Here is a 14,544-nt window from a genome sequence, read left to right as displayed (position 1 = left end):
CCCTTTAGCCGTAAGGGCCATATCTAAATCCCTCTTGAATATATCCAATGAACTGGCATTAACAACTCTCTGCGGTAGGGAAGTCCACAGGTTAACAACTCTCTGAGTGAAGAAGTTTCTCCTCATCTCAGACCTAAATGGCTTACTCCTTATCCTTAGACTATGTCCCCTAGTTCTGGACTTCCCCAACATTGGGAACATTCTTCCTGCATCGAACCTGTTCTGTTCCGTCAGAATTTTATATGTTTCCATGATATTCCCTCTCATCCTACTAAACTCCAGTGAATACAGGCCCAGTCGATCCAGTCTCTCCTCATATGTCAGTCCTACCATCCCGGGAATCAGTCTGGTGAATCTTTGCTGCACTCCCTCAATAGCAAGAACGTCCTTCCTCAGATTAGGAGACCAAAATTGGACACAATATTCCAGGTGAGGTCTCACTAAGGCCCTGTACAACTGCAGTAAGACCGCTCTGCTCCTATACTCAAATCCCCAAGCTATGAAGGCCAACATACCATTTTCCGCCTTCCCTGCCTGCAGTACCTGCATGCCAACTTTCAATGACTATTGTACCATGACACCCAGGTCTCGTTGCATCTTCCCTTTTCCTAATCTGCCGCCATTCAGATAATATTCTGCTCTTGTGTTTTTGCCACCAAAGTGGATAACCTCACAGTTATCCACATTATACTGCATCTGCGATGCGTTTTCCCACTCACCTAACCTGTCCAAGTCACGCTGCAGCCTCTTAGCATCCTCCTCACAGCTCACACCGCCACCCAGCTTAGTGTCATCTGCAAACTTGGAGATATTACACTCAATTCCTTCATCTAAATCATTAATGTATATTGTAAATAGCTGAGGTCCCAGCACTGAGCCCTGCGGCACCCCACTAGTCACTGCCTGCCATTCTGAAAAGGACTCGTTTATCCTGACTCTCTGCTTCCTGTCTGCCAACCAGTTCTCTATCCACGTCAGTACATTACCCCCAATACCATGTGCTTTAATTTTGCACACCAATCTCTTGTGTGGGACCTTATCAAAAGCCTTTTGAAAGTCCAAATACACCACATCCACTGGTTCTCCCTTGTCCACTCTACTAGTTACATCCTCAGAAAATTCCAGAAGATTTGTCAAGTATGATTTCCCTTTCATAAATCCATGCTGACTTGGACTGAACCTGTCACCGCTTTCCAAATGCGCTGCTATTTCATCTTTAATAATTGATTCCAACATTTTCCCCACTGCTGAAGTCAGGCTAACCGGTCTATAATTACCCGTTTTCTCTCCCTCCCTTCTTAAAAAGTGGTGTTACATGAGCTACCCTCCAGTCCATAGGAACTGATCCAGAGTCGATAGCATGTTGGGAAAATGATCACCAATGCATCCACTATTTCTAGGGCCACTTCCTTAAGTACTCTGGGATGCAGACTATCAGGCCCCAGGAATTTATCGGCCTTCAATTCCATCAATTTCTCTAACACAATTTCCTGCCTAATAAGGATTTCCTTCAGTTCCTCCTTCTCACTAGACCCTCGGTCCCCTAGAATTTCCGAAAGGTTATTTGTGTCTTCCATCATGAAGATAGAACCAAAGTATTTGTTCAACTGGTCTGCCATTTCTTTGTTCCCCATTATAAATTCACCTGCAAGGGACCTATGTTTGTCTTCACTAATTTTTTCTCTTCACATATCTATAGAAGCTTTTGCAGTCAGTTTTTATGTTCCCAGCAAGCTTCCTCTCATACTCTATTTTCCCCCTCTTAATTAAATCCTTTGTCCTCCTCTGCTGTATTGCAAAATTCTCCCAGTCCTCAGGTTTGCTGCTTTTTCTGGCCAATTTATATGCCTCTTAGATTTAACACTATCCTTAATTTGCCTTGTTAACCACGGTTAAGCCACCTTCCCCGTTTTATTTTTTACTCCAGACAGGGATGTACAATTGCTGAAGTTCATCCATGTGACCTTTAAATGTTTGCCATTGCCTATCCACCGTCAACCCTTTAAGTATCATTCGCCAGTCTATTCTAGCCAATTCACATCTCATACCATCGAAGTTACCTTTCCTTAAGTTCAGGACCCTAGTCTCTGAATTAACTGTGTCACTCTCCATCTTAATAAAGAATTCTACCATATTATCGTCACTCTTTTCCAAGGGGCCTCACACAACAAGATTGCTAATTAGTCCTTTCTCATTACACATCACGCAGTCTAGGATGGTCAGCCCTCTAGTTGGTTCCTCGACATATTGGTCTAGAAAACCATCCGTGATGCACTCCAGGAAATCCTCCTCCACCGCATTGCTACCAGTTTGGTTAGCCCAATCAATATGTAGATTAAAGTCACTTTTGATAACTGTTGTACCTTTATTGCACGCATCCCTAATTTCTTGTTTGATGCTGTCCCCAAAATGCCAATTCTACCGTCGTGTATGTCAATTTCTCTCCATTTCACCTCGGCTTGCTCATTCCTCACCTTTCTAAAATCACTCATTTCAATGTGGAGCCCTTTTATTTGAACTATAATTTTTCCTTGTTATTTTAACTTTAAAGCAAAGCATGTTATGGTCAGTACTGTTGAAGTGCTCATCCACATTTAATTGATCTACCTGATCTGTTTCATTACTGCTAACTAGATATAACAACACCTCTCCCCTTGCCAACATATAAACATACTGTGTGAGGAAGGAGCTCTGCATACATTTTAGGAATTCCAATCCCTTTTCTGTTTATTTCCTCCCTGTTCCAATCAGTGAGTGAGTAATTAAGATCTCCTCGAAGAATAATTGTTCCTATTCATCTCCCTGATCTGTCTGCAGATTTCCTTTTCCTCTTTCCTCCAACAATTAAGGGTCTGTAGAACAATTTCAGTAATGTAACAATCCCTTTTTTTCTTTCGATCTTTAACCGTATGGGGACAGAATTTGTTGTCAAAATAATGGTGAGGCGAACGGCGCCACTGTTATTTATACACAATTCGCACAGCAACTTCAGGCGAGAGCAAATGTGTGACAATGCGAAAATGGAATTTGCTGTCTGAGATGCTCTTCTGCGCCATTAGCTTCCTGAAATCGGCATTTCACTGTCTGACTTACCATTGAAATGCATTGAATGGTGTGATGTTCCTGTGCTTGCATGGTAGATATGAACTAAACTTGCCACAGAATTTGCGGGTTGTCCATTTCAGTCAAAGTACCCTTTTTAATGGTACAATAAGTCTTAATTATTGCTAAATAACCTTTCTGACAATGAAAATTAACTTTTACGTGTGGAGTCTCATTCCTTCAGCTTTAATTGTTGTTGGAGATTTTTTTTAAACTAACAATTTTTATTACTTTTTTTACTTTTTCTTTCTGTCCCTTTTTTATCTCTTAAACCAATCTTTCTTACCCTCTCTCTATTTTGTTTCTGTACTTGCTTTGACATTGAATTCACTATTCTAACTTGCACCTTGTTCAGACGCTCCGTACGGACCCGGCGAGGCCTCGCAAAAGCCGGTTTTCAATGCGCATGCGCCAAAAACCAGCTTTTCCAATCTGTCAAGTTTTGGCTTGACAGATCGAACACATCTCCGCAGGAAGGAAGTTCACGCGGGTGAGATTGGGCTATTTGGCAATCTCTTGTCCAGCGAATGTCCTTGAAACTTTTACGCCTAGTAATAGCAGGCGCATAGCCTACCTTTACCAGTGTAAAAATATTAAAACACACAAAAATTAAATTTAAATACACATTTTTAGAGCAAAAACCCTGTCCATTAAAGGTAGGTTTATTTTAAATCTTATTAAAACACATAAAAAAAAATCCCCAAAATATATATTTTTTCTAAAACATTTAATTAACTTTAATTTCAATTAATTTTAAATATGTGAGGTGTTTTTTTTTATTATGTTGTGTTTGGATGTTTTAGGGGGCTGTTCTCATTGATAGTAATGAGAACTTGTGAAAACGGAGTTCCCATTACTATCAATGAGAATACTGCAGAGTGATTGGTTGTCCAGGCCCAGCTTCTCTCTGCGTACCTCAAAATGGGTGCGCGCTGCGATGCGCGTGTAAAGAAGGCCTCCAACTGGAATCGAAAATGCCTCCGGTACCACCAGGTACTTTCGCAAAAAAAATTCGGGTTGGAGGCGTTCGTTTGAGGAAGCCTCCGACCGGAATTTTAAGGCAATTAAAAATAGTTCAGTTTGATTGGTTATGGAGATGCACAGTCGCTTACCTGTTCACAATGGTCCCAGATTCCCTGCAGAAGGTTTTGATCTCCCACTTGCAACAACTTGCCGTGCAAAAGCTCATGGAATTTTAACGGGCAAGATCCGTTCGTTCGCTGACTACAATAAATTCTGGCCGATTGACTGAACCTTTATTTGCGTGCACCAGTCTTCTCTCTAGCATGTACTCCCTCCTTCAGAAGTATTGCCACTCCTTTTTTTTTTACCTATTCTATCCATCCTAAAAATATTATAACTTGACTTGTTTATTTTCCACTTCTGTCCAGTCTGCAGCCAAGTTCCTGTTGGTGCCAATAATTCTATATCTTCCTGTGACATGATTTCTTCTAATTTCCAAGTTTATGCTGTGAGCGTTGCAGTACATGCATTTTATCTTTTATTTTTGCTCGTATTTAATGCTACTTATTTTCCTTTTTTTGTTCAAATTGGTTTTGGTTGATTTTAGTCTTTTCCTTTATAACTGATCGATTTGATTTACCTCTTCTACTCCCTTCCTCTGCATGCTTTCTGTTGTGTATCTGTAAAGCATGCACTCCCATGTTCCGCCACCAGGGAGCGCATCCCCTGAAGTCCCAAGGAATCCCAGCATCCCTTGGGAGCACTGTATATAAGCCAGCCCCTAAGGCCTGTTCCTCACTCTGGAGTGTCTTATTAAAGACTGAGGTCACTGTTACTTTAACCTCCCTGTGTGCAGTCTCATCTGTGTTAGGAACACAAAAACTGACGACAAGTATACGAATCCAATGCAAAGATGCAGCAAACTGTGGGCATCCTGGAGAAGTTCTCGGAGGGTGAGGACTGGGATGCCTATGTCGAACGGCTAGACCAGTACTTTGTAGCCAACGAGCTGGACGGGGAAGGAAGCGCTGCAAAAAGGAGAGCGTTCCTCCTCACGGTCTGCGGGGCACAGACCTGCAGTCTCATGAAGAATCTTCTGGCTCCGGTGAAACCCGCAGATAAGTCGTATGAGGAGCTGTGTACACTGGTTCGGGAGCAACTTAACCCGAGGGAGAGCGTGCTGATGGCAAGGTATCGGTTCTACACGTACCAGCGATCTGAAGGTCAGGAAGTGGTGAGCTATGTCGCCGAGCTAAGGCGACTTGCAGGACAATGCGAGTTTGATGGCTACCTGGAGCAAATGCTCAGAGACTTTTTTTTTAAACTGGGCATTGGCCACGAGACCATCCTACGAAAACTTTTTGACTGTAGAGACACCGACCCTCAGTAAGGCCATTGCGATAGCACAGGCGTTTATGTCTACCAGTGATAACACCAAACAAATCTCTCAGCACACAAGTGCTAGCAATGTTAATAAATTAACTGGAACTGTGTTTTGCGGGCAGAAATGTAAAGGGCAGAACCCACAATTCTGCAACTGCCAGCAAGCCTCAGGTGACCCAGATGACTCAGAGTCCGCAACAAAGGATAAATGCAAGGCAATTCACACCTTGTTGGCGTTGTGGAGGCTTCCATTCAGCCTATTCATGCCGCTTCAAAGGGTACGTTTGCAAGAGCTGTGGAACAATGGGGCACCTCCAACGAGCTTTCAGACGAGCTGCAAGCTCTGCAAAACCTGCTAATCACCACGTGGCAGAGGAAGATTGGTCCATGGTGGATAAAAGCAATTTCGAACCTCAGAGAGGAGGCAGATGCTGAAATACACGGGGTGCACGTATTTTCAACGAAATGTCCACCTATAATGCTAAATGTAAAATTGAATGGCTTACCCGTAGCCATGGCACTGGACACTGGTGCTAGCCAATCCATCATGAGTATAAAGATATTTGAGAGACTGTGGTGCAACAAGACACTCAGACCAACCCTGAGCCTCATCCACATGAAACTGAGAATGTACACCAAAGAGCTTATCCCTGTCCTGGGCAGCGCCATGGTCAAGGTCACCTACGAGGGCACGGTGCACGAACTGCCACTCTGGATTGTCCCAGACGATGGCCCCACATTGCTTGGAAGGAGCTGGCTGGGCAAAATCCGCTGGAACTGGGATGACATCCGAGCGCTATCACATGTCGATGAGGCCTCATGTACCCAGGTTCTCAACAAATTTCTTTCCCTTTTTGAGCCAGACATTGGAAACTTTTCAGGGGCGAAGGTGCGGATCCACTTGGTCCCAGAGGCATGACCCATTCACCACAAGGCGCGAGCGGTACCTCACATGATGAGGGAGAGAGTGGAAATCGAGCTGGACAGACTGCAATGCGAGGGCATCATCTTCCCAGTGGAATTCAGCGAGTGGGCCAGCCCGATTATTCCAGTGCTCAAAATTTGCAGCGATTATAAAGTAACTATTAATCGTTTCTCGCTACAGGACCAATACCCGCTACCTAAGGCAGACGACCTATTTGCGACGCTGGCAGGAGGCAAGACGTTCACCAAGCTCGACCTGACTTCGGCCTGCATGACGCAGGAGCTGGAGGAGTTTTCGAAGGGCCTCACCTGCATCAACACACACAAGGGACTGTTCATCTACGACAAATGCCCGTTTGGAATTTGGTCGGCTGCAGCGATCTTCCAGAGAAACATGGAGCACCTACTCAAGTCGGTACCACGCACGGTGGTTTTTCAGGCTGACATATTGGTCACGGGTCGGGACACCGTCGAGCACCTACAAAACCTGGAGGAGGTCCTCCACAACTGGATCACGTAGGTCTGCGGCTGAAGAGGTCGAAATGCGTTTTCATGGCAACAGAAGTGGAGTTTTTAGGGAGAAAGATTGTGGCGGACGACATTCGGCCCACTGACGCCAAGACAGAGGCTATCGGGAATGCGCCCAGGCCACAGAACGTCACGGAGCTGCGGTCGTTCCTGGGACTCCTCAACTAGTTTGGTAACTTCCTACCGGGGTTAAGCACCCTCTTGGAAGCCCCTACATGTTTTATTGCGTAAAGGTGAGAACTGTGTATGGGGGAAAAAAAAGTAATTGCTTTTGAGAAAGCCAGAAACATTTTATGCTCCAACAAGCTGCTTGTATTGTATAACCCGTGTAAAAGACTTGTGCTAGCATGTGATGCGTCGTCATACGGAGTCGGGTGTGTATTACAACAAGCTAACGTTGCAGGGAAGTTGCAACCTGTTGCCTATGCCTCGAGGAGCTTGTCTAAGGCCGAGAGGGCCTATAGCATGATTGAGAAAGAGGCATTAGTGTGTGTGTGTGTGTGTGTGTGTGTGTGTGTGTGTGTGTGTGTGTGTGTGTGTGTGTGTGTGTGTGTGTGTGTGTGTGTGTGTGTGTGTTCGGGATAACGAAAATACATCAATACCTGTTTGGCCTCAAATTTGAGCTGGAAACCGATCACAAGCCCCTCATATCCCTGTTCGCTGAAAACAAGGGGATAAATACTAATGCCTCAGCCCACGTACAAAGGTGTACACTTGCGCTATCAGCGTATAACTATACCATCCGCCACAGGCCAGGCACCAAGAACTGTGCGGATGTTCTGTCGACTACCATTGCCCACCACGGGGGTGGAAATGGCGCAGCCTGAAAACTTGTTGATGGTGACGCAGCCCGCAGACTTGTTGATGGTCATGGAAGCGTTTGAAAATGATAAATCACCTGTCACGGCCCACCAGATTAGGACTTGGACCAGCCAAGATCCTCTGCTGTCCCTAGTTAAAAAAAAAAACTGTGTACTGCATGGGAGCAGGGCCAGCATCCCCGTTGAAATGCAAGAGCTAATCAAGCCGTTCCAGCGGCGAAAGGACGAGCTGTCCATTCAGGCAGATTGTCTGTTGTGGGGCAACCGCGTAGTGCTACCCAAAAAGAGCAGGGAGACGTTCATCTCGGATCTCCACACATCCAGGTATAGTAATGATAAAAGCGATAGCCAGATCCTGTGTGTGGTGGCCCGGTATCGACTCTGACTTAGAGTCCTGTGTGTGGCAATGCAGCATGTGTGCTCAGTTGAGCAACGCGCCCAGAGAGACATCACTAAGTTTGTGGTCCTGGTCCTCCAGACCATGGTCGAGGATCCATGTCGACTATGCGGGCCCGTTTCTCGGTAAAATGTTCCTGGTGGTGGTGGTGAATGCTTTTTCAAAATGGATTGAATGTGAAATAATGTCGGGAAGCACCGCCACCACCACCATTGAAAGCCTGAGGGCCATGTTTGCCACCTACGGCCTGCCTGACATACTGGTCAGTGACAACGGGCCATGTTTCTCCAGTGCTGAATTTAAAGAATTCACGACCCGCAATGGGATCAAACGTGTCACCTCGGCCCCATTTAAACCAGCCCCCAATGGACAGGCATAGCGGGCAGTACAAACAATCAAACAGAGCCTTAAACGAGTCACAGAAGGCTCATTCCAAACCCGCCTGTCCCGAGTACTGTTCAGCTACCACACGAGACCCCACTCGCTCACAGGGGTGCCCCAGGCTGAGCTACTCATGAAAAGGACACTTAAAGCAGTACTCTCGCTGGTTCACCCCAACTTGCATGATCAGGTAGAGAGCAGGCGGCAGCAACAAAATGTAAACGATGGTCACGCCACTGTGCCACGGGAAATTGATCTGAATGACCCTGTGTATGTGCTAAACTATGGACATGGTCCCAAGTGGATTGCGGGCACGGTGATAGCTAAAGAAGGGAGTAGGGTGTTTGTAGTCAAACTAGACAATGGACAAATTTGCAGAAAGCACCTGGACCAAACGAGGCTGCGGTTCACAGACTGCCCTGAACAACCCACAGCAGACACCACCTTTTTCGAGCCCACAACACACACCCAAAGGATCAACAACACCACCCCGGACGAGGAAATCGAACCCATCGCACCCAACATCCCAGCAAAGCCAGGCTCACCCAGCACTCCTGCAGGGCCAACAACATGCCAGCTCAGCGAGGGCACAGCCAACATACCAGAACAGACATTTGTACCGAGGCGGTCCACCAGGGAAAGAAAGGCTCCCGACCGCCTCACCTTGTAAATAGTTTTCACTTTGACTTTGAGGGTGGGGGCGGGGAGTGATGTTGTGTATCTGTAAAGCATGCACTCCCATGTTCCGCCACCAGAGAGTGCATCCCCTGAAGTCCCAAGGGATCCCAGCATCCCTTGGGAGCACTGTATATAAGCCAGCCCTAAGGCCTGTTCCTCACTCTGGAGTGTCTTAATAAAGACTGAGGTCACTGTTACTTTAACTTCCCTGTGTGCAGTCTCATCTGTGTTAGGAACACAACACTTTCCTCTTTGCTAAATTATTTTTGTATATTAACCTCATGTACTTCTACTTGCTCTTTCCAATTGCTTTTATTTTCCCTGCCCCTGTTCTTCCTAATTTAAATTACTGTTCACTTCCTTATTTATTTGGCTTCCCAGTACATTAGTTTCCTTCCTGTTAAAGCCATCCTTGTGGGATAGCTCCCGTATTCGCCAGAACTGATGTGTGTGCCCCATAAAATGGAAACCCTCTTCTTGGCATTACCCCTTTAGCATTGTGTTGAGCACGCTATTCATCCCTAATGCACCACATGGTTGAGGGAGTAATTTGGAGATCACAATAGTTGAAGTTCTGTGCCTAATCCTGCTTTCTAGTCTCCCAAACTCCTTTTGCAGAAATTTAGGATTTTCCTTTTCTACATCGTTAGCTCACACCTAAGCCATGATGACTAGCTCCTTTCCCTCCTTCTGTAACATTTTTCCATCCTTTCTGTAATGTTTCTTTCCACCCTGTTACCCCTTGAGTCCCCCAAAGATCTGCCCTTGGCCGCCTCCTATTGCTCATTTACATGCTGCCCTCTGCGACATCCACCAAAGACCGACATCAGGCTCTATGCTGATAGAACCCAGCTCTGTCCCATCATCATCTCTCTCTATCCCTCCGCTGCCTTTGTGTTGTCAGCCTGCTTGTCTGACATTTCGTCCTGAATGAGCTGCAATTTACTCCAATTAACTATTGGGAAGACCACAGCCATTGTCTTCAACCCTTGCCACGATGTCCATTCTTTCGCACCAATTCCATCCCTCTCCCTGGTCACTGTCTCAGCCTGAATCAGACTGTACACAACCTTGGGTTTTATTTGAACATGAGCTGAGCTTCTGATCCCATATCTTCTCCAGCACAAAAACTGCCTACTCCACCACTAATATCGACAGTCTCATCCTCTGCCTCAGCCTATCTGTTGCTGAATCCCTCATCTATGCTTTTGTTACCTCCAAATGCAACTATTACAGTGCCCTCTCAGCTGACCTGAAAACCTTTCATCAACTTGAGCTCATCCAAAACTCTGCTGCTGCATTCCTAACTGGCATCAAGTCCCTAACTGGCATCAGTCTTGTGTCGGTGACCTACATTAGCTACCAATCCACCATTGCTTCAGATTTAAAGTTCTTGTCCTAATGTTCAAATCCCCTCACCCCCGCCCCCTCCCTTCCTATATCTGTAACCTCCTCTAACCCGACGACGCTTCAAGTATTCTGTGTATCTCCAACTCTAGCCTCTTACACATCCCCCACACCTTTCATTCAACCATTGGCGGCCGTGCCTTCTGACATCTAGGCCCTAAACTCTGGAATCCCCTCCCTAAACCTCTTCACCTCCCTTTCACCCTTTAAGATCTTTTTTAAAATTTATCTTTGATTAAGCTTTTATTCTCTTCCCCCGCCCCCCCCCCCTACCAAATAATATCTCTTTCTAAGCTTCCATGCCAATTTTCTGTCTGATTACACTCCTGTGAAGCACCTTGGGACGTATTCCTACGTAAAGGCATAATATAAATTGAAGTTGGTCCTTACCCTAACATCTGGAAGGCTGCAAAGAATCTGGGACACTCTTGTCTGGACTACAAAAGGTAATGTCTTTACCTGTCGTGTTGCTTGTTATGACTGCATTTCTAACTGAATTGCTAATCTCTTTTCCCCACCTCACCCTTTTTCCGAGTCATGGCTCGAATTTTGCGGTCAGCAGCAAATGAATGGCGCTAGTCGTTCATTACACTTACACTTGCCCACAGACTTTCTGTGGGCTTTTGTACTGGAACTTGCAGTTATTAGAGAGACTAATGGGGATCTGGGACCTCTATGAACAGGGAAAGCAATGGTGTGTCTCCTGAATCAATTAGATTGAAGAATCCTTACTGAGACAGCCTGAGCCTAAAGCATAACTTAGAATAGTTGATTCAATGTCAAATCATGTACCAAAAGCAAAATAAGGAGGGAAGAAAGATGGGATTAAGAGAAAGAAGACAGACAGACTTGCATTTATATAGCGCCTTTCACGACCACTGAATGTCTCAAAGTGCTTCACAGCCAATGAAGTACTTTTGGAGTGTAGTCACTGTTGTAATGCCGCCAGTGCAGCCTTCGGCCGCCTTCGGAAAAGACTGTTCGAAGACCAGGCCCTCAAATCTGCCACCAAAGCTCATGGGTCTACAGGGCTGTAGTAATACCCGCCCTCCTGTATGGCTGAGACATGGACCATATACAGCAAACGCCTCAAGTCGCTGGAGAAATACCACCAACGATGTCTCCGCAAGATCCTCCAAATCCCCTGGGAGGACAGATGCACCAACGTTGGTGTCCTCGACCAGGCCAACATCCCCAGCATTGAAGCACTGACCACCCTTGATCAGCTCCGCTGGGCAGGCCACATTGTTCGCATGCCAGACACCAAGACTCCCAAAGCAAGCGCTCTACTCGGAACTCCTTCACAGCAAACGAGCCAAAGGTGGGCAGAAGAAACGTTACTAGGACACCCTCAAAGCCTCCCTGATAAAGTGTAACATCCCCACTGACACCTGGGAATCCCTGGCCAAAGGCCACCCTAAGTGGAGGAAGTGCATCCGGGAGGGCGCTGAGCACCTCGAGTCTCATTGTCGAGAGCATGCAGAAATCAAATGCAGGCAGCGGAAAGAGCGTGCGGCAAGCCAGTCCCACCCACCCTTTCCCTCAACGACTAGCTGTCCCACCTGTGACAGGGACTGTGGTTCTCTTATTGGTCTGTTCAGCCACCTAAGGACTCATTTTTAGAGTGGAAGCAAGTCTTCCTCGATTCCGAGGGACTGCTTATGATGATGATGGTAGGATTAAGAGGGACAAAAGAGACAGAAGGAAAAAGTACATATAACAATTATTATAATCTGAAGGTATGAGACGTCACACTTGTAAAAGTAAATTTTCAGTGCCAGAGAGGTTGTTTGGCAGTAATTAAAAATTCATTTATATTTGAATGGACAAGCCCTAACCTTTTCTGCCATGTTTACGTAAGTACCGCAAATTTATGCCCTTCCATGTATTTGAATACCAAGTCTCGTGGCGAGATACCGGTGTAGTGAAACCTCTGGAGGAGCAGGGCAACTTGGACAGCAACTTCCTGATTTCTGTGTTTATCAGCGCATTTACCGATATGCTTTCTGAATTACTCTTTAATAATGGTGAGTACTGATACGCTCTCCATTATTTCTACAGCAAAATAGGGGCCCTTATAATTTTGGTGCCATTGTAATACATTTGATTGTCCTGCCAGATCCTCATCCTCTCCACAGAAAGACAGTGCTTTAAACTTGTTGGAGCGGATAATTTGCTCTAGGTATTCCTGCTCTAGCCCATCGCTTTCCCTGACCTATGGATAGTCGCCACTGCTTCCTCGACCACCTCCAGCTCCCTATCTTGGTGGGGTGATTACCCATTGAAACTCTCAAACCTCTCTCACTTTCTGATAAGTAATTTCAGTTGTAGCCACTTCCCACGGATGTGTTTGTCTGAGTTAATGTCTGCTACTCTAAACTCTATATCCTGCGTGAACTGGACATCAATGTCCCTTCCTGCGATGCCTTTTGACTATAAATCTTAATTAAGCTCAGGCAGTCCCTCGGAGTCGAGGATGACTTGCTTCTACACTAATGAGTTCTCGGATAACTGGTGAGTCCAATGCGGGACCTGCAGTCTCTGTCACAGGTGGGGCAGATGGTGTTTGAAGGGACAGGTGGGTGGGGTACTTGGGTTGTCGTGTGCTCCTTCCACTATTTGCGCTTGGCTTCCGCTTGCTCCTGGTGAAGCTATAGTTAAGTTTTAAGTTTTTATTCTTTATGTACTTGCATTTCAATTAAATTTCTCTGCCCCTCCTTTCACCCTCTGCTCATTCCAGCCAAACTCCCATTCTAGAAGTACTGTTCTCACTCCATTGCCAGCTCACTCTGCAATGTGATTTCTGTTGCTTTTCTACTTTAATTATATGTAAAAATTGTTCATGGTCAAATGGTTAAAATATATAATCCAGAGTACTTTAACCCTAACGGTAGTGTTGCTTCTCATCACCACATTTACGTTGACAATCTGCAATGTGGCTGGGCACAATAACATGGTTACTTGTAACACCAGAGCACCTCACCAGAGGGTGGATGCATGTATGTTTACAGCTGTGATCCTAATTTGCTGAAATCAGAATTATTGTATGTAAACACTGAAGAGCATTATAAGGAAAATAATTACTTCTAGGGATTGGAATCAGAAGACTATAAAATATTAATATTTCAGTAATTGTTTTGGCCGTGGGAGTTGTCGGGCTGTTTAATTATAGTATGAAGACGGGATTATTATAAAAGAGCTATCAGAATACATTTACTAAGTATTCAGGTTCCTGCTTAACAAACTCAGAATGCTTTGAGTATTCAACATAATTTCTAGGTGATTATAATGTGTGGATTTTTAAAATAAAAATTGTGTATAAATAAAATTTTTATATGTGTGTGTGTGTGTGTGTGTATATATATATATATATAAACATTTAAAATCTTCCAGTTATCAGAAGGCAGTGGGTAATATTAATGATCAATGACCGTAATTCATTTTGCATGAATGTGACCATTTTACTATCTTGAGGATTATAATATTTTCAGGAAAATAGAAGGGGGGTGGGGGGGAGCAAGTATTTGGATGGCATTGCTAGAATGTAAGGATGCTATAGGGATTGTGTTAAAACATTAGAGTTAAAGAATAGAAAGGAAGATGGTACAATTGTAAGTGTGAATTACCAGGCAGTGGAGATAGAGGAAGCAATTTGTAGACAGTTCAGAGAGATACAGAAGAACAACAGGACAAATAATGAGTTCTGTTAACTATCCTAAAATAGACTGGGATAAAGGTAATACAAGTGAGAAAGATGGGGAACACTTTTTAGAATGCACTCAGGACTGCTTACTGATCGGTATGTTTTTAGTCAAATGATGAAAGATGCATGGCTTGACTTAGTTCTGGAGCAATGAAGTAGGGCAAATAACGGATGAAAATAGGAGAACAATTGGGAATTAATAACCACAATGTAGTTAAGTTCAATGTGAAATTAGAAAAGGATAATGAGTCAAAGAT

The 14,544-nt window shown here is 44.9% G+C and overlaps 1 protein-coding gene across 7 annotated transcripts in view; it reads left to right on the top strand.

Annotated features, from left to right (window-relative positions):
* The window catches only part of LOC139259843 (neurabin-1-like), a 180,966-nt gene that overhangs the window by 69,545 nt on the left and 96,877 nt on the right, over positions 1-14,544 (top strand). The gene's annotated exons all lie outside the window — the stretch shown is intronic.

Source organism: Pristiophorus japonicus, chromosome 3 (assembly GCF_044704955.1).
Source record: "Pristiophorus japonicus isolate sPriJap1 chromosome 3, sPriJap1.hap1, whole genome shotgun sequence".
NCBI classification, from domain to species: Eukaryota; Metazoa; Chordata; class Chondrichthyes; family Pristiophoridae; genus Pristiophorus; species Pristiophorus japonicus.
The sequence above is the reverse complement of the archived record's forward strand: the minus strand, read 5'-3'. Positions and strand labels throughout refer to the sequence as shown.